Genomic DNA, 19,261 nt, shown 5'->3' on the forward strand with positions numbered 1-19,261 from the left:
TCTGGCAGAAGTGACTCTCTCTCAAACAAGACTTTGGCAGAGCAGGATAGGAAAGAAAAACAGGAGGTCGAGTTGTAACTGTGACTTCCAGGTCTGTTTGTGTCAAAGCAGTATCAAAAAGTGCTTGGAAAGACAAAACACAGTCTTGACACCCTGAATGCTCACATAGGGCTTCTATTATTATAAGCAATGCACTACTTTATGAAAGAAAACAAACCAGCCAACACCCACACAATGACACAGCAGTCCATCTTCGAGCCAAAAACCATTGCTTAGGAAATGCGACATTCAGCCAAGAAAAAGGCTTTCATCATCTTGGTTCCTCTCCACAAATCATACACCGCTGAAGATGGTGAAACTTTTTATCTTCTTCCACCTCAAAAGCACAACAAAGTACCACAGTTGCTCCTGAACCAGTTGGTTTCATGTCCAGTACCGAGGAGAAAGCAGGACAGCAGGGTAGTGATTAACAACCAAGTTAACTACCAGTGGTTAACTGGACAAGATGATGACAGAGGGGTCACGAGGGCAGGCAAGTTCAGAACACCTGCAATACAGCCTCTGGTTCAAACAGACAAGTAAAGATATCTCTCTATGTCCTGGATGGAGTTTTATTTTCCTTTTATTTTCCCCAGATTGACTTTGAAAGGAACACATGCCTTGAGACCCACAGTAGAGTTGTCCCGTTGTGATTTATGCTTTACTCTGCTAGAATGCTCCAGTTCTGATAAGAACAGAAGCAGACATATCGATTCTGCTGGCTGGGTCCGCCCACAGGGACTGAACCTGCACTGGAGTCAGCACCACGAGGCCAGAGACGGCCCCTCATCAGAGCTGAATGGCTCTGAGACATTGCGAGGAGAACAACTGAAACAGATCCACAGTGACCTTCACAAAAATATTCACAAAGTTGGCTGCAAATCTTCTCAAAGCAAATATTTCATAATTATAAAAGCCTTTTTTTTCTTTCTTTTTTTTTTTTCAGCAAGACAGCATTCCTATCAGGACTGAAGTGTAACTGATGAACAACTGATGTCACCAGTTCACAAGCACACACAGGTGAGGATGCCTAGCTTTTTAGCAGCAAGATAACCGTCTGTCAGCCTACTCAAGACGAAACCACGACAATAATCAGAATATTATTGGAAGAATAATTCTGTTTAAAGCTCGGTAAGTAATGCCCAGGTTATTTTTTTTTTATGTCAAGTAATTTGATTCTATTTTTATTCATTAAAGAACATTTGAATTAACAGATTGAAAAGGTTCATTCAAGACTTTATATCCATATGACTGTTACAAACCCTCCCCCCCTGCTGCCCATATAAAAAGCCAAATCAAGGAAGAAATTAAACTTAAATAGTCTTGAAAATATTTTAAAATCATCATTAACATGTGTGATTTCATCTTATTTTGCTTATGAGTCCAAAGTTGTATCCTGAATGCCATTTCTACAGAAACCGAGTGCCAAATATTACCAAGTTCCAATTTTACTGTCTAGTTAAAAATATCATGACAGCATTCAGGCAAATTTAATTTTAAATTAAACTTAAAACAAAGCCTTTGCATACCACCATAATATTTCAGACAGCAATTGCAAGAAAGGAAAGGCAGAAAACAGACTCTGCATATACTATAGTTCAAAAAATATGCCTCAAGTCAAATGGTATAATTTTTCCTCTTTTTCATTTTAAGTCTTCTGCTGAATAGATTTACAAGCATAATGAAACTTCGTCAGTGGTTCTTTTCTGAATTACTATACATGCTTTAACACTGCATACACTAATAGCGTACACATATATACAAATCCACACATAAATGTACACACTCAGGCACACAATATTCATGCAAAAAGAACTAATGGAAGTTTTTGCCTGTATGCTACCCCCTGTAAATAGGTTAAATGTGAATAGTGCTTATGGCTGGGTTCATTAAGTAAAAATGTTGCTGTTTTCTGCTGTTTTCGTGTTGGTTACCTAAGAATGGATGACATGTCAAACGCTAACTTAACAGACTCAGTTCTTTTCAGTTTACCATCAGGGTCTCTCTCCACTAGGAAAATCAGTGGTCATTTACCACAACCCTCATAGAATAACTTGAGCTGAGACCTCAGTCAGCACCTGAAGATAATAAAACTCTGCAGGCAGCCCTCTACAAGAGAAAAAAAAAAAAAAAGAGGGAAAGGGTGGGGGTAGGGTGGAAAAAAAAAAAAAGAGAGGTATTTTCTGATATGTTGTCATGGGAAAATGGTATCCCAAAAGCCACAGTCCCCTGTGGTTGACAAACATCCCATCTTCCAAGAGAAGAGGCATTATACTTGGAAGAGCAGCTAATATCATTGCCGGTAACACTTCTCACAGCTTCAACTGCTCATCAACTTTTTCTTCTTCATTTCTTTCCCTAAAATTCCTAGCTCTAGAGCATCTGCAGTCAGAGATCTGCTCACATCCAGTCTGAGAGCTACTCTGAACTCCCACACCAAGCATGGAATTTCAGTGTCAGTGAAGGCTGGACCTCAAGTCCCCATTATAGGCTGATGCAGCACTTGATAAACAGATACCATTAAGAGATGAACTTCAAAACCACATTATTTCTCCAAACTAAAACACTAGCAATGGTACAGTCATTATACCCTAAAACGTTACAGGACTTCACTCCACCATAGCTGTACCAGCTGCCTCTTCTTTAAGGATCAATGACACCCAACTACTTCAGAGACCATTAATAGTAAGTAAGTTACTGCAGTTACAATGTATTATACTTACAAATTCTGACATTATTTATGCCTTTAAAAAAAATTCTGAGCAGGTTCATCAGTTGTTTTGTTCCTCTTTTAGATACAGCACGGTGCTGCATCCATGACTTTCCATGGGGCCTCACCACCTCCCTGCCAACAGGGCTCCCTACCCCTTGGTGTACAAACTACTTTGGTTTCAAAGATCTATTCTATACAGGGTAAGTTTTCACTAGCAACTTAATGCCTTCAAATTCTTTTCTGTAACTTCTGTGTTAGTTTATCAGAGCAGTCATCAAGCCTAAGCACTTTGAGGCTGATGGGTGTATTTAAGCTAGCCCACTTTGAGCTAACTGCGTTCAATTTAACATTCTCCAAGCACTGGCAGTCCTCATTCAAGCCAAGTGTGAAAGTTTTAAAATCAGCTTTCACAGTCTGATTCACAGACAGCAAATGCAAAATGGCACTGGATTAATTTTTTGCCCAACAACATGGTGCAACAAAATAGCCCAAAGGCTATTTTAGTTCATTTGCTTTAAGCATTACAGAAGACTCACAGCACAGAGAATGCTCCAACAGAGACAAAAGCTCCAAAGGAGTTTTAAAGCTTAATATTGCCCCCATTAATTAAAGTACCATATGTTTGTACATCCTTTCCGCCTTGTCACTAGATGTTAAAATGGAAGTCTAGACCATTTAAGACAAACCACACTGATTATTGCTTCAAAGATGAACATATCAACACATTTTTCTCATTTTTATTACAGATCACATTTTTAATATTTAATAAAGTCTGGTATTGGACTGTAAAATGGGCTATATAGAAATCCATATTTTCCTTGGCAAAATACAAGTCTTGACTTTACATGTAATCTGACAATATCTCTTTTGATCGGTCTGCCTTCATTTGCCAAGATACAAGTTAAAAAGGAAGCTAGAATACTGCATTACCTATTGCAAAAATGGTTCTGCAACTCCCACCAAACAATGGCAGAGCAGGATGGAAATTCAGCTTTCTTGGCACTTTTCATTTTCCCAGCAATTACCACTAGGCACGTACACCGAGTTTACATGGCCAGCTTTCTGAACATGCAAAATCTCTTCACAAAACTTTCAAGTCCAGAAATTTCCCTTTGAGAAAGCACAGAGGGTGTGTATGAGCAGCTCCATCAACAAATAGAGAGGTTCAACACATACAAAACCTGATTAAATACTCTACACTCACTCTTCAGAAGAGAAATATTTCTCCAGTTTAAGAGGCAAACTAAAATCTCCTAAGAATTTAGCTCATCTTGTCAAAGTACTTTGCAGAATATTGGTCAAATTCCCATTCTTACAATGTGGTTCATACATACTAGACTGCACAACTGCAGCCTTAAGTATCACAAGAAATAACATACAGTCAGATCAAAGTCAGCTAACTTCAACGGGAGTCTTTCCGTTACCTTCAGAAGTTTTTATACAAGGTCCAAACCTCACAATCACTCTTTAATTAACATTATTTCTAATACTTTAATAAATTTAATCTAATAATCTCATAATTGTACCAATAGTGGTAACTCACATCACAGATGGGAACTATCTTAAGGTATAAAAAGTATTTACAGTTAAATTAAAAAAAAAGTATTTGCATGCAGAGATGGATCCCAGCTTCATACTTCAGAGTCCATGTTTGATATAGCCTAGGAAATGCAGGTCACATCTGGCAAATAAAGTCAAATCTCATCCGTAAATGTCAAAATGTTAGTTGCTGAGGTGGAGATAATTAAGGTACTTCTTGACAGGACTCAGAATACTAGTTTTACAAGTATTTTCTATTTTGTGTTAAGTTTCATACTTGCATTACAGGAATCATAACATTATTTTGCAAATAAGAAGCCTCTTTCACAGTAGGTCTGCAAGCAAAGGACATCAGGAAATCTCTATTTTTGAAATTTTAAAGCAATTCACACTATTCAGTGAAACATTTTTACAGGATAATTTAAGAAATTCTTGCAACTCTTTCTTCAACCCAATTCCAATACTATATGAAACTCGAGACAAGTCAATGAGAGACAACACAAACGCATCACTGTCTGTCAGCAGCCAGTTAGAAGCAAGAGGATAACCTTCAATCACAGGATCACTATAAGGCAACACACAAGATCCACAAACTAGCCTAGTTTCAGTGATACTAAAATTTGATGAGTTTGCATTTCAAAATCTGCAGTTGCAATGAGAATCATCCACACGTAAGCCCAAGTAACAGGAATGCAGCTTGTGTGCATGTAAGCAAGTCAGACCTGAACTTGCCCAGATGAGGATGTTCGGAGCGCAGTGACAGCGGTGGGCAGGCTTGCACTGCCTCCTTGGGACCTGAGCTGTCACAGTGGGCACAAGCCATACTCCTGCTGCTTTAGACTGAAGTTAGCTTTGGTCCAGCTCCAAAGGACAGAAAGGCAGCTCTACATGGTAATATAAAACTAATTTGGGTATGTCTATATTAATTTCATTAACTTTTCTGGTAATCCTTATGTAATAGAAACAATCAAAATTTCATTGATTTAAACATGTCAGAAAATCTGAGTTAACACATACAAAATACAGAACTGAGAAAAAATTTTTTTTAAAAAAATAATAATATTGTTTATAAATAATATATAATATTTAAAAATAATAAATATTAAAGGCTAATGCCTTTAGACCATCAGATTGTGTGTAACTACAGATAATATATATTCTTAAGACAAACAAGCACAAAGCTTCACATCCATATATACAACCCAGCCCACTACACACAGCACTTCCTCGGTGCTAAGTACAGCTTAAACGTTCTCTGTATTAACTTCCAAAACTTATAAAGCTTTATCAGCTCAGATGGTAAACAACTACAGGTTATTTGAGAGCTAAACTTGCCAGAAACTGCAAAAGAGATACAATCCAATTGTTATTGAAAGTAATGAATACGCTTTTCTGGTCATTTCATGTCAGGTGCTAACAGACGTCAGAATCACTAAACAACATGTTCACACAAGACATCATACGTTTGTGAATATTTATGCTTAAGAAACGTTGAATTCTATCCAAACGTAAATGCCACAGTATAACTGATCAGTCATGATTGTGAAAGTCTTCCAGAGCATTCTCATTTCTAAAACAAACAAAGACTGAAAAATTCAGGTTTTGGTGAATCATCAATGGATTATTGGCAATTTCAGAGCAGGGATAAAGCTTTCAATGGGAATGGAAAACAGCTCCACTATAACCAAGCTGATACAGGATGAGCGTATAATGCTTTGCAAATACTAAGCGGGAAATGTATAGGCTAACCAGTAACCGGTTATTGTGAAGTACAGAACATAATCTGACATGTTTTACGTACCAGGATTCTGACATTCAATGTAGAGCATATATAAATGACAGAAGCAGCATGGCTAATTTTCTTGTGATCATTTGAAAGTCTCAGCTTGTACACTGTAACTTTTGGAAACCCGTATGTATTTTAATTCTGAGAAACTAATTGATGCTGATCTCTACTGAACGCACAAAAATATCTACATGCTGATGAAAGATACTCCCCCGAAAAATATTGATTCCATTTGAAAAGCAACAAGCACAAAACAAGGCACTCCCCTTCTATGGTTACTGATAAAACACAGAGCTGCAAGAATCTGCAAAAAACAGGTGGTTTGGGTTTGTTTTTTTTTCCTCCAGCACAGATATTGGCATTAGTTGGAGGTAAAGAACATGCAGTTTCAGCATGATCTTGATCATTCCTTGGGGATCTTAGCAGATAAAATGATTCCTGATATTAAGGACTGAGGTCCAAAGCAAGTTGCTTGCATCTGAAAGCCATTATGAAGCACACTAAAGGCAGCAAGCACCATATAGTGTATACTTGCACATACATTGAATCTGTTTTGGTAGTATGTTTTCTTCACCTGCTTATTGTACTAATGTTATATTTGGATCCTTAAGCTCTTCAGATGGGCCTTTTTTTTTTTTTTCTTTTCTCTGTGCACAGTAAGATAGGGACCTGATAGGGACCAGCAGGGGCCTTGATCATGACATGCATCTCTGGAGAAAAAAACTTAACATAAATGGACAACTGCATTCAGATCTATCTGCAGACAGTAACCCCAGCTCAAAATTATTTCTGACCAAAACTGCTTGTATAATTTTTCTGTTCTACTAGCTATCAAGTGAATTCAAACCGTAACCCATAGATAAAAGACTGCCTTTGAGCTACACAGCCACTGTCCCAAGGGTGCCAGGAAAAATTCTAGGACCACCAAGTGTGTTTCTTTAACAGAGAAGAGGAAGCACTGCTGAAGATGAGGAAGGTAAGATATAAGAAGATGCTTCAGGCCTGGTGTCCTCAGAGTGCTCGCAATTAACTGCTGGCAGACAATTGTTAGGGTTTCCCACATAACTTCTTACCAACATAAAACATTCCCATGCAAAAGTTTATAGTGCTAATGATAACTGTAACATTGTCTTTTAAATGCATTTAGGCTGTTTTGAAATAACACAACATTGATCTGGGTTGTTGTTTTTTTTTTTTTTTCCTTGAACTCCTGTTCTGAAAAAAAAGCACAGCTCATATAATTTCTGAAGCTTTTTTTCCCGCCATGTCCAACTTGAAAACTCACTTTTGGCGTCACTAACACAAAGCTAGCTCTCTGTCCAAACACACGTAAAAGGTCATTCCTTTCTTTCTCATGCTTCAGACACAATGCATCCCGTTTCCTTCCTAACATATCCTTTCAAAAAGTTTCTTGTATATTTTAACAGAAATGTCTTCTCAGCTGCTAAACGAGAAACTCAACAAATAACAGTGTGGCATGTGTAGGAGACAAGTAAGGCTTGCCCTTTCAACAGCAATGAGCTGCTCATGGAAACGCAGCCTCAGCTGTTAAAAAGATATCAAAAGAAACATCGAGCATAATCAGGTCCCACCCAAGCGTGAACCACTACTAGTTTCATTTAATTAGATGCATAAATATATTTCAAAACTAGGCACACTGAAATACAAACATCTGAAACATCAGTTCAGTGCATCTACATGCACATTATAGATGTGACTAAAAAAGCAGACAAACTGACATGACCAAAAGTTGCACCAGTTTTCACAATGCAGTTCCTTGAAATAAAGGAGAAGGCTAACTGCTAGGGAGTGACGTTATTTTACCTTTTTGCATTTGGCAGAAATTGATACTACAAGAGAGACATTAGATACAGCAAAGAGACCCTGCAGAGGGGAAAGGCTGCTACACACTTGCTCAAATAAACAGCAATGTCTCTGATTCAATATATTACTTCTTATATTGACTAGATGGTCTACATATGTGTGTGTGTGTACATATATAAAAAAGCCTCTATCTACTTAAGACAGCCTTCAGCTGGCAAAAAGCAACTGTTTGTTAAACTAAATGCTACCAAAGAGTCAGCATGCAAATTGTCACTCAGTTTAATGTAGTTTCTAATCTGTAACAGCATGGAACAAACAACTTCATAACAGCTATACTGGGGCAATGGAGCTATGCCATTTTACACTGGCTGCAGGATCTGTCCCAGTGTATAGCTCCTTCCTTCACCCCATTAAATCATGTTTGCCAACAACTACGTCGCACTAATGGGTGCATAAAGCTATTCTGCACCTGTTGATTGGCAAGGCATCTGTGCAAATACAATGAAACGGAAAGAAGTGAAGCAAGGAACCAAACCATTAGAAAGAAACCTAAATCAATACAAATAAAACTTAAGCACTTGGCATGTATGACTGACTTCTTGCTAAGTATAAATGGTATCAAGGCATGTTTTCAGCCCATTACTACCTAAAAATGTTTACATAAATCAGTTGATATCTTACAAAAAAATCCTCTTTGCATTTAACTGTCCTAAAGCAAAACAAAGTCAATCTGCAAGTGGCAAATGCTCAAGACGTATGAACATGTTGAATTTCAGAAAAGTTTGGGTTTCTTTCAAGGAACTACAGAGCTACTTCTGTTTTCTTACTAGGTTCAGTGCTGTTTTATTTTGAAGGCTTGGAGAAAATAACCACTCATGGTAGAAAATCTTCAGCTGTGCTTCATGTTACTCCTATTTCCGAGACAACCAGTACAAAGCAACAGTACAAATCCAAGAAGTAAAATTTCCATGAGATGTTACACTTGCAGGAGTAGCTGTTATTGCCAGATGCAGCAGTCAGAATATCAATTGACTCACTGCACAAATTTTAGAAAGCATATAAAAGCGAAGGCGGCCCTATCATTACCTGATTGTTCTCATTTCAGAAAGCTGCTTCCTTTTACCTTCTTTAAGTATCTACTAACACTTTTTTTTTTTATTTCAGTTCATCTTGAAAATTAATCATCATAAATTTAAAAACATTTTCTTGCAAATCTGTCAGGCTTGTAGTGCTATTTCATTTATTACAAGACCACACGACGCATCAGAGCTCTGTATTTGAACATGACATATTTTCACTTTGTTTTGATACCACATTTGAAAATTGTTCCTATCAATCTCTCACTGAAGCCAAAACTTAACTGTCTTGTTCACTGAAACATTAAATGCCAAGTCACACAGATGAATAAAAGCATTTGCAAAATGCAAACATTTGCAAAAGTTTCCTGTCAAAAGGGTCTACAGAAGAGAATCCACAAAAGTGAATCGAGGCCACAGTCAGTACCAAACCCAATTATTCCTAATCATTTTGGTCATCAGATCACACTGAAAGCTAAAAGATTTCATAAACAGGCTGATCTTTAAGTAGAATTTTGGAAGGGTTTACAGTTTTCCTTTCCAGAAAGTATTACAACTTCTATGCATTTGCCAGTCTCAGCTTATGCATTAAGATCCATGAATTTCTGCATTGTTAACTAGCAAGGAGGAAAAAAACCAAACAAACAGGCCATATACTTACATTCCCCATAATCCATCATTTTCTCTCAACAGTGGCAGCAAACAGGCACATCCAATACTGTATTACTTTCTTCTCTCATTCATGATGATGTCACACACAGGTTCTTTGATTCTGAAAAAGAAGCATTTCCCAGGTTCTAAGGATGGAGGTACCCCAACCAATCCATCGTGCTTTGTGTGCTAATGATAGACTCATGCATAAGAGGCACCAGAAGCAGTCAGAGGCAGCAGGCATGAAAAGGAGTGAATCAACTGTCAAGGGTTGTGATCTGAAGGACTGCAAGGCTGTGATTAGAATTTTCAATCAGGACTTCCACAATTCATCACGCTACAAGGGAAGGGGGGGACATATTTCTTCATCAGCCCTTTCTGCTATTGGCATAGCAAGTTCTACGGCATTAAAAGAAGGAAATCTTAACATCTTACACTTATAAGTAGGTACTCTTCAGGGAGCGGAGAGCAAAAGATTTTCTGGAACTGCATAGCTACTTCTTTTTGTCTGCATACTCAAAACTGAAACCAAGATTATTTGCAGCACAGCCTTTCAGCTGATGAAAAAGAGAAAACAGCTTTTTCTCTCTCCCCCCTTGTAGGTACACTTAGAGATACCTGAGAAAGAAGTAGCCCTGGAAACCTTTGACTGTTGTCTTCAGGGATATGAAAAGGAATAAAACCCCCAGGAATCCTTCATCAGAATTTGCTAACACACTCTGTGAAGCTTCAGAAAATAAAAAGGCAGAGCTCTTCACAAGGGAAGTATTCTCACAGCCTGTATGAAATCACCTGCAGCACTTGACAGGCAGCATATAGCCACATTTTCAAAGCGTAAAAAGATCCAGCAAACTGACTCGGTGCATGAGTTCAGATTAATCAAACAGACGGTGTAACTTTATTTTCCTTACGGCATTTGTTTGCCTTGGTACTACCTCTACTGACTCGTCAAAGAAAAAAACAATGGCACAAGTAAACAGCCTCAAACAGGACTTGGAGCTGGGCCGGTTCTGTAGCTCTGCTGCAGCCTCCCTCCCTCCTGAAACCACGAGAAAGTCACAAAAGCTCATCAAATATTTTGCAGCTTCTTTCCTCCCCTTCTGCACCTATGAAATATAGTAACTGTGTCTCTCCAAATACAATTTTTTCCAGAACTCATTCACAAAGGTGATGACTGCCTCAGAGAGCAAGCCTTCAAGGAAATACCAGCCCAGCAACTAGGCACTGGGTACTGGTGCCCTGAACGAAGTGCCACAGGGAACGAGCAGTCTGTCTGTATCAATGTCACTGCAGGGTCTTTGTCTCAAAATCTAGATCCAAGTGACAGCCTAGGCAGATTAGACATTTATTGAAATACATGAATGAAGCATTATTTTAGAAGGAAATTTTCATGTCAAACTATGAATAATGAACAGTAAAAACAGTTCCTATTTGCATAATTAATGTTTCAGTTATTGATATTCTTTCAGAGGGTCACTAGCCTTTTTTCTCTCCAAGTTAATTAATTAATAAAGCAACTCCTTTTATGTAGGTAATTGTAATCACTTTAATACTCAAAGGCATGTAAAATATCTAGCACTTTTTTTTTAATGTTGCAACCCTAGTGACACAACAATCATTTGCATAAATGTAAACACTGAATGGGTCCGTTTAACTCCTGACTAGAAAGAAATCTTTTGAAACCAACAGGAGAGAAATACATAAATTATGGACGAATACGGCGATATGGGCAAGCCTACCTTTTGTCCTTACATCACAACAATCATTTTTCCCTTAATGCAAATCTCAACTTTGAGACAACGTACTGCTAATGGTGCAAATCTGTCCTCACATTTAGCTGAAGATTGCTCTGAGGAGATAGAATAATTTAGGAAAAAATGTTTATGGGAAAACAAATACAAACTAGAAAACTGTTAGCAAGCAGAAAGCTCTCAACACTCAACATTTTACAGCTAATACAGGACTTTTTCTTCTTCCATTAAGAAATACACAAACAAACCCCCAAACAGAAATCTGATCTTACAAAAACCTGTTACAGAAAGACTCACTGCCCATGGTAAATCTCACTCAAGTCAGGTGAGATGGTTACTTTGCTCCACAGCCAGAGATTACATGCAGCTGCAGCAGATCAAGCATCATGTAAAATTCAGCCTCAAGAGGTCTGCTGAACGCGCTGCTTGAAGAAGACAGGAAAGCTACAAGTTTATAGCAGTTATGAAAACTTTTTTCCCCCTCCCTTTTTAGAGACAGTACTGAGTGACCAGGTTCAGTACAATATTATGAACATCCTGACGCACAAGTTAGTTTAAAAGCTACACAGCCTGTCTGAGCTACTGTCTCACAAGTCAAACACTAAAGTTTCTTGTCTGTAAATCCCAAGTCTTGCTTCATTCATAATCATACGCAATGCTACTGCAAAAACCATTTTAGTGGCCTCTTTCATCATGTCTCTCCTTGATGTGGGAGAAAGAACACCAGGATTACCATTTTAATCACACATAATATTCTTAAACCACTAGTAACTTTATTCCACCCATTTCTGACCCTCTCTATCTACATCACCACACTTTCCTACCAAATAAGCATCTTTGTGGGAGGGGGTGGTGTGGGTATCCAGACTGCCCTCCTAAAGCAGTGCCACACAGTTCTCCAAACCCAATTCTTTGTTGTTAAAATTTCACCTCAAATACATCTTCTATGGCGCAATTTAATGAAAGAGAAAGAAAGGGATGGAAGATACCAGTATCTGGGTATTGACACCACTGACTAGCTGATAGCTGGAGTCCCGTCATTCTGGTATTACTCATCAGAAAATTGCTACTGTCTCTACTATCAAGCATTCTAAAACATAATTTGAGGTTTTTTTCTGTTTTATAAAGTACTTAGCACCACTGGGGGAAACTGAAGGGAAGGAGGGCCCCAGTCAATCTCCACAGTTCTGGGGAATGGGATGGCAATATAGATAATAAATGCTATTATTTGTATTATGTACTCATCTGCACTATATCAGCTGCTAAAACCTTGCAAATACTCCAGGCATCATCAAGAACCATTTCAACCTGTTTTCAGGCTGTAACTCACAAATCTGCTCCATCCAAGACACTATAACAAAATGTGAAATAACCTAAATATTGAAAGTCATTTCACAGAAAATGGAAATAGATACTGTAGGAAAACCACATTCCAGACTTGCAAAATCTCTCTTTTATGTAATCTTTATCCATAATCTTCTGGAAGACTATCTGATCTCTCTCTCAGCAAGCACAGTATTTTTAACCGCTGCAGATCTTTTTAGGCAGCAGCTGGTTGTGTATTCAACTGGTCGTTCTAGCAAATGGTATTCAAAACATGCAGGGAAAAGGAATGCAGCCACTAAGTAGATTATGAATAAAGCACTCAGGTATTCTTTTCTGTATTTCTCAGTAATTACTCACAGCCAAGGAGCATAACAGAAATCTGCTTCTTCAGTGTCTCACTTCTAAAGGATCGATGTGGTGCAAACACAGGCACTACAGGACTTAATAGCAAGTTCTAACTGCTTTTTACAAGACAACGGTCTCCTGGACAGCTTTCTCCCAGGCATTGAGGAGGTAGCTAAATAGCTGCTATTAGTGTATATTTGTTTCTTTTCATCAAAATCATACTTAATAAACACAAAGAACCTACAATGGACAGATCCAAGAGAAAATATAAATTAAATTCTAGATTAACAAAGCTCTGTTAAATCAACTTAGCAATTTTATCTCCAGACATCATAACTTGGCTTGCAGTGGCGGGCTAAATAATGCAGTTCAACACATAAAGAACAGATCTATATTCAGACTGAATGGACTGTTAGCTCAGAAAAAAAAAAAAAAAAAAAAAAAAAGACAGGAGGGAAATGAAATGTTGAAGTAGCTGTTTCTTGCCCACAGCACACTGTCTCTTCTTCATATTTCAAAACTATCATGGTCATACATCTATCTATCACCATATCGTGCATATTCCCTGTGGAAGAGACAAAACAGGTCTCAAAATCTGCGTCTTAATGGGTGTCGTCAAAAGAAATACCAGTTCATCTGGGTGCAGCACATGTAACATGTATAAAATACCCAGAAATCAGTGCCATTAAGAAGTGGGGCTTCTCCTTTGCCATCCAGCCACTACAATTACAAGGACTGTTTTTATCATTTCATACCCCAGATACCTTCATTTCCCCAGAGTGCATTTAGCAGCAGGCCTGGAAATTTCTCCTCTGACCAAGAGGCAAGTCACTTTTTCTCTATCCGCAGTCACGGTTGTAGCCGTGCAGTTTTCCACAAGACAGTGGGAAGTTTCTCTATTGTCAGCACTGAAAGCTTCTCTTAAAATAGTTCTATTTTTTTGTAGGTAGCCACATTTTCATCAGATTTTAGTGCACACATTTTATGAAACTGTTTGAGAACCTCAGGATTTAGGTTAGAAAAAGAGCATGAAATGTAGGCTAGGCTACAGTGGGATTTCTAGGGAATACCCCACTAAAGCAATCTCTTGATAGGTAAGGTATCTTTCTTGCTGTAAAAGTAATGATTGTTGAGCACAGATTTTCAGTGGGCTCTGGAGGTTTAAAGTCTTGGAAAGACCTAATTTCATTCAAAACTATCTGCTTGCTTCCTCTGAATTTTATAGCTGTATGAGTTCAGACAGAATACAGAACTGAGCAAAAGAAGTGATGATACACTATTAACAAAAACTTTGGTTGAATTTTCTGTGTCTTGTAAGTAACAGGTAATGCTGTCAAGTTTGCTACAAAATATTTATTGTTTTGACTATCTAAAAAGGATAATTTTTCTGCCAGGTTAAAAATAGTACTTCAAGGTAAGAAAAAAAATACTACTAAATGGACAAAGTTCAGCCAGGGTGGTGGTGGAATGTAAAATTACATGATTTCTATTGTATCAAAGTGGGTAATGAAAACCTTCATGTATCTATTCCCATCTCAGGCATACCTATGAATAATTTTAAAGCATAGATGTAACATGCTGCCAATGCTTTTACTCCCGTTTTTGCTCTAGTTGAGTTATAATTTGTACTTCAAAAAGGATCCATTTTCATAGATACTCATACCACCCGCCCTGCTCCAATTCATTTGTTAGCCAAGTGACATTCCAGTTTAAACATTCTGCAGTACCAACATCCTGAATACAGTTATAAACTTCACAGCCGCATATACTAACTAAAGGGACAACAAAGAATTTCTAACACCCTGCTTTTTAAGTCTTCATATAGCTTCTTTTGCAATGAAAACCCTGTAAGTGAAAGGATTTCAGACTCATCCTTTGTGCTGGCTTTTCAGGACATGATGAACATCACAAGCTTCACAAAGACTGTGCACAGTGTGGATGATAAGACACACTCTAGTGTTGTTTTTTTTTCTTTCTCAAGATTTCAACTCATATGTATGACCTCCACAGTTTAACTGATGACTATTCAGTGCATCAGTTACAAAAAACAGCCATTCTCATTTCCTTTACACTCCTCCTCAAAGAAATAAATCAGTACCTTGACTGATTGAAACATTTAACTGCCAGTCATTTTGCTTTGTCCCTTCGCTGCCTCACACCAGCCTGCATGAACTCAAGAGATGCAGAGCAGTGATTAAATTGTAACATGGAGCACTGAGAGCAATAACAAAGTGAGCAGTTATAAACAAATAACACAGTTCTTCATAATTCAGTAAAATACATTATTTGATTCTGTGTGTGGTTTTGAAAGCCAGTCAAAGCAGCATTCTTTTTTACTAATGCAGTAACATTACTGCTTAATAGTGGAAAGCACAGGAGGGCAATATATGGCCTACAAACAAGAGTAAAATGTGTAAGCTTAACAATACAAGTTCATCTTCCTTATGAATAACCTAGGCAGTGCTTTTATTAGATGAGATCCATTGTTTCCCAATCTGCAAATTACTTCCTGAATCTATTAACTATAATGGGAGAAATGTATTTTTCAGTCTTAATATCGAGGGGGGGGGAACCCACACAAAAAAAAAACCCACAGTCTAAGCAGGTGAATCTAAACTGACAACAAGGCCAACATTTTAAGTATGCAATCACTGGCTCCCTATAACACTAAAAGGATTTTTTCGAGGGTGGGAGCACAGAGATGAAAGGATTTAAGTGTAAATTATACAATGATAGTACAATTCTGGAGTATTACCATGCGTGTGAGGGATTATTAAAGATCAGGTAGATTTTTCTAGCCTTACTTCAGACACCTCCAGGGAAACAAATTCTGCAATGCTCTGTAGGAGATAAAGAACATTCTGAGTATATTAAAAGACTCATAGATATAATTCCGTGAACTACAAGCTTTCTTTGTAACTCAGATACCTTGAAGTGCACAAAACTTCTATCATAGTCCTTCATATGTTTTTGAAGGATGACATTTCCACTCACTGACTTAGTATTTGCATGCCTTGAATTCTCTAGTGAGGGCCCAAGAACAGTAATACTATTTTTATTCATATATCTTCCTCTGCCTAAATTCCAACACCACAACTGCTGAACAAATACAAAAGGCATAGCATCTGAATCTGCCCAAGTGCTGCGAATACATGCACTGCATTCCTCCTTCTTCAGAAGCTCTCAATCACTTCTTAAGTGTAAGAGTTGGATTCATTTTCTAAGCCACTCACATTTCAAATCCTCTTCTCACCAAGGCCCAAACACCAGCACAGTTTAAACTCTGTTCTCCTGTCAAGGAGTCAACAGGACTCTTGGTATCAATGACTTTTGCACTCTACCTCACAGGAGTCATCAGCTGTAACACGTGCCCTCAAAATATTCAGTCGCATGCGGTAACAGAAGGCAGCAGGCTGTCCTACAGTTCCCTGACTGAAACACCAGACTCGGTACCTTAATGAGTACACAACCTGTACACAATACGCTCTTCCAATTACCTCTTAAATCTTTGATCTCAAGGTCAGGTATTTTACGGAAAAGTTTCAGCAATTTATTTATGATGCTGTTATGAACAGTAACATTGCTAAATAATTCCTTGTAAGTTACCTATTTAAATTTTCTCTACTCAGCGCTAGGGCTGGAACGAGTACCTACAGTTAAGGTTGCCTGGCACTTCCCGCTGTAAGAGTCTCCTTTCAATTGCTTGCAACTTTGCCAGGTTTTTAACTGTTCAGGATACAGTTTTACACATCAAGTGTGTCTGCTTTGGATTTGGTGATTTTCAGGACATGAGGAAGGAGAAATGAGTTGAATCACTTCCAAGATTTAGACTGTAGGAAAATACTGTGTTTTGACCATGTTAAATAATCATCAATAACTTACATTTGAAAGGTTTTCTGGGTTTTGAAATTGGGACTCTCATTTGCTCTTCATATCACAGATCTGGTTTTCTTGCTAATCCTAAGAAAATAAAAAATGACCCAACAAAAACCCCAAACAAACAAACACACCCACCCCAAAAAAAAACCCAAAAAACCAAAACCAACCACCCCAAACTACCTAAAATAAAAAAATCACGTATTTTACACTTGCCCAAGGATGACTCCTTTATAACTAAATCCCTCTACACTATCACACCTCCTGCAACCTCCAGAGGAACCAAAATGTGCATACTCCTCTAAATGTTGTCCTGGAAAATGGGCTATCTTTATAATTACTGCTCTGAACTGAAATTACACAAGCCAGTGGAACTGACAGCAAGAGGTTCACCTTTCTGTTAAGGCATCCAGTGAGCTGCTGAATTTGAATGCAGAGGCAGGGAAGAGAGGAATACACTTTGATGTGAAGTCTTGTACCAGAAGAACCAGAAGGGAAGAATTTGTGACTGTTATTTAATAATGGAGGACTTGGGAGGTTTAGACAGGGAGTCAAGAGGTAAAAACAGCTTCAGGGGAGGGGGAGGATTAAAGTGGGTGGAGACAGTCATCTGTAAGAGAGTTGATGCATCCAGATGAGAAGCCAGGAGGAAAGGAGAGCTAACTTGTGGTACCCAGAAAACCGGGATTAGGAAGTAACATGAAGAACACGCATGAAATTTGCCTTTATGCAGGGTCACAAAGAACACAGCAGAAGCTGCTGCCACAGCTACTCATGCACCCTAGGAAAGACAAAAAACATCTGGTCTCGATGATGCACATGGATCTCAACACAGTGTGAATAAAATGGAGTTGTATTTTACTTATTATGTTAAAAAGCAAGATCATCCCACCAGCACTGCTGTACTTGTTGAGTACTGTAAGCTGAATTATTTCAAATACTTAATTTCATTATACAAATTTTCTAAGACGACATAAATTAGGGCATATGCTTCATAATATTTTCACTTCCTTTCCCCATAACCCATTTTGCTAGTTCTACACTTCATCAATTTAAACATTATTGCTAATATGTTACATTTAAACACTGTCACAAGAGAAAAAAAATCCAAATGTCTAATTAGAAAGCTATGATGGCCATTCTAGAAAGTAGTGTTACATTTTCTACCTATGTTCAATACATATGAAAGCATTTTAGTCAGAGGCAAATGTGGAGCTTACAGGCCTACAGGTTTCTGTGCAGAGCAAGAGCTTTCTTACTGCTTACTTGGGTACAAGGTGAAACAGAATCCCCAGGGTACAGAACCCCTGTCTGTAAGATTTACAGCTACACAACAGCAGCATAAAGCATTAAACTAGAGCAAGACAATGTCTGTTTTACCACAGTGCAAAACCAAGGGCAAGTAACATTTTTATGTTAAGCATAACACATTTCTACACACAACTGAATCAACAACTTTAATATATGAAGATCACTTAATGGCAGGATGAACATCTCTAACACTAGAAAAGTTAACTGCTAAGATTAGTTAATATCGGAAAAGCCGTTTTCTTACCCAAACCTTTGTACTGAAATGTGACAACAATCTTTCAAACACCAACAGGTGTTGGGAAAGCATGCAAGAGCAAAACTAAAAGAAGAAATGCATGGAAAAGCTTTCACAAAATACGACAGCTGAGGTTTCCATTACAATGAATTATCTGACTTACAATCATTGCAGAGATTTACAAGGAACAGTTTTACAAACCTTTGTGAACATATGTGAACACCACTTCTTCAAAATAAGCAAGATACATTTCTGTCATATGCTAAGAATTCTTCTACAGGTTGTATTAGTGTCTTAAAAGCATCAATGATCCATCAGAATTATCACAGGAGGGGATTCAGAGTTATGTTTGGGTTTTGAATGCTAGAAATATGTAACCCTTTGTACTACAAAAACACTGGGCTGTTCAAAAAAAGAATACACATCATATTCATCTACACATACACACGCTCCTGAAGAATTAGGCCAGCAGACAACATCTTTGAAAACACCAACAATTAAAAAGGTATCCCATTCCAGTTTATCAACAGACCACTACACTGGTTCACAAGTTACTAGTTAAATACAAATTATTCAGTGAATAGAAAGAGAGGCCTTGGATAATAAAATATTATACCTATGATAGCAACTGTTTCTTTTCTGTACTGTGACTTTTTCCTAAGCTGTTTTTCACATGGTATTTTTGAAGTACTATTGGGTACACTGTAGCGTAGCTTCTAAGGCCGTAACAACAAAATGCAATAGGCTTCTTTAAAAAGGTAACCATTGGCATGTGATTGGAGGTCGGAG

General features: G+C 37.9%; 1 protein-coding gene across 4 annotated transcripts in view; it reads right to left on the reverse strand.

Moving 5' to 3' along the window:
* Positions 1–19,261, reverse strand: part of DAB1 (DAB adaptor protein 1) — a 168,019-nt gene that overhangs the window by 136,905 nt on the left and 11,853 nt on the right. For all 4 annotated transcript variants that reach the window (XM_027780427.2, XM_055815495.1, XM_027780429.2 and 1 more), the window contains exon 2: positions 9,639–9,749. The gene's annotated coding sequence lies outside the window, so the exon portion shown is untranslated. The remainder of the gene's footprint in view (positions 1–9,638; positions 9,750–19,261) is intronic.

Source organism: Falco peregrinus, chromosome 10, assembly GCF_023634155.1.
Source record: "Falco peregrinus isolate bFalPer1 chromosome 10, bFalPer1.pri, whole genome shotgun sequence".
In the NCBI taxonomy this organism is placed as follows: Eukaryota; Metazoa; Chordata; class Aves; order Falconiformes; family Falconidae; genus Falco; species Falco peregrinus.